Source organism: Arachis duranensis, chromosome 10, assembly GCF_000817695.3.
Source record: "Arachis duranensis cultivar V14167 chromosome 10, aradu.V14167.gnm2.J7QH, whole genome shotgun sequence".
NCBI classification, from domain to species: domain Eukaryota; kingdom Viridiplantae; phylum Streptophyta; class Magnoliopsida; order Fabales; family Fabaceae; genus Arachis; species Arachis duranensis.
In genome coordinates, this window is record NC_029781.3 from 4,841,551 (window position 1) to 4,843,112 (window position 1,562).

Here is a 1,562-nt window from a genome sequence, read left to right on the forward strand (position 1 = left end):
ATTTTTTTCAATATATCAGACATGTTACATGTATACTTAATGTGACCATAAATAACCTAGTAATACTTTCCACTAACAAATTTTTATATGTTATTTGACCGTGAAGTAAGAACATATCAAAATCAGCTTAAAATGAACAACAAATTATTAGAGAATTCTAATGCAAAAAGTTCTCTAATAAATAGTAAATAATTTAAAACTACTAATATTTATTTAATATATACATCATATGCTAATACTAAGAATATTTTTTAAAAACATATATTCGTAAAAATAGATATAATATGATTACAAATATAACATAAACAAATATATTAGGTATGATTCATAAAAAAATAGAAAAAGAACAATGTTTGAATTATGAATTCTCTAAATGATAAATAATTGTAAAAATTTACTATTACTATATATATATACACACACATTAATTATACACGGTAATAATTAGCCAATATTTTTAATAGAGATACTTGCTACAATTAGATGAAAATTATGGCATTATATTTTATTAACCTTTATGATTAACTCAATAGAAATATTTATTCAATATATATGTTATCTACATTAATTATATGTCAATATTTTTAGGAAAGAGCTAAAAGAGGAGATATATAAATATATATAATAATATTGTTATGTAGGAAGCAGATATGAATTGCTACGTTCTTTTTTATTATATTATACAACTTAAAATTATAGTATCATATTATTATTAATTGTAGATACTTGCTACAATTATATCAAATTTAATTATGACTCTAAATAAATAAAATATATAACAATCAATATTATTTTTTTACATTCAATATTTACTGTAAATATAAAAAGTAAAATAATTAATGAATAAAAATAGAAATAAAAAATAAAATATATTAATTAAAATTCATTTTGTCAAATAATTGATCTTGTGTCCATGTAATAATATAATTTCGCAAAAATGTTATGAATCACAACCTTTTTATACCACAAAAGAAATACTATATGTAATTTTTAGTAGATAAAAATAATTATAAAAATTAATTATTAATATTGATATCAATCACAATTTATTATTGATACTTCAATCCTTTTTAAAATATATTTTACTTTTTTAAAATACAATGCATGTACCATATATACCTTTTCTATTATTATTATTATTATTATTATTATTATTATTATTGATATTAAATTAAATGAGTCATCATTAATATGTGTACCAACTATCTACTAATAAAATTATTGCACATTGAATGAGAATTAGAACTATATCAATTAATACAATTAGAATAATTAAAAATATTGATGATTGATAATTAGTTTAAAAATGTATTGATACCTCACTTTCATTAGTTGATAATATATTAAATATTAATTTTATATAATTATAATAAAAATATTTTTTAAATTAGTATAATTATACATTATTTATCAAATATTAATTGTAATATAATTATAATAAAGATATTTTTATAAAATAAATTTAGAAAAAAGAACAATACTTTCATTTTGAAGGAAAAATAAATTCATGAGGAATTGACACCTTACTTTCATTAGTTGAAAAAAATTCTAATTTTAGTATA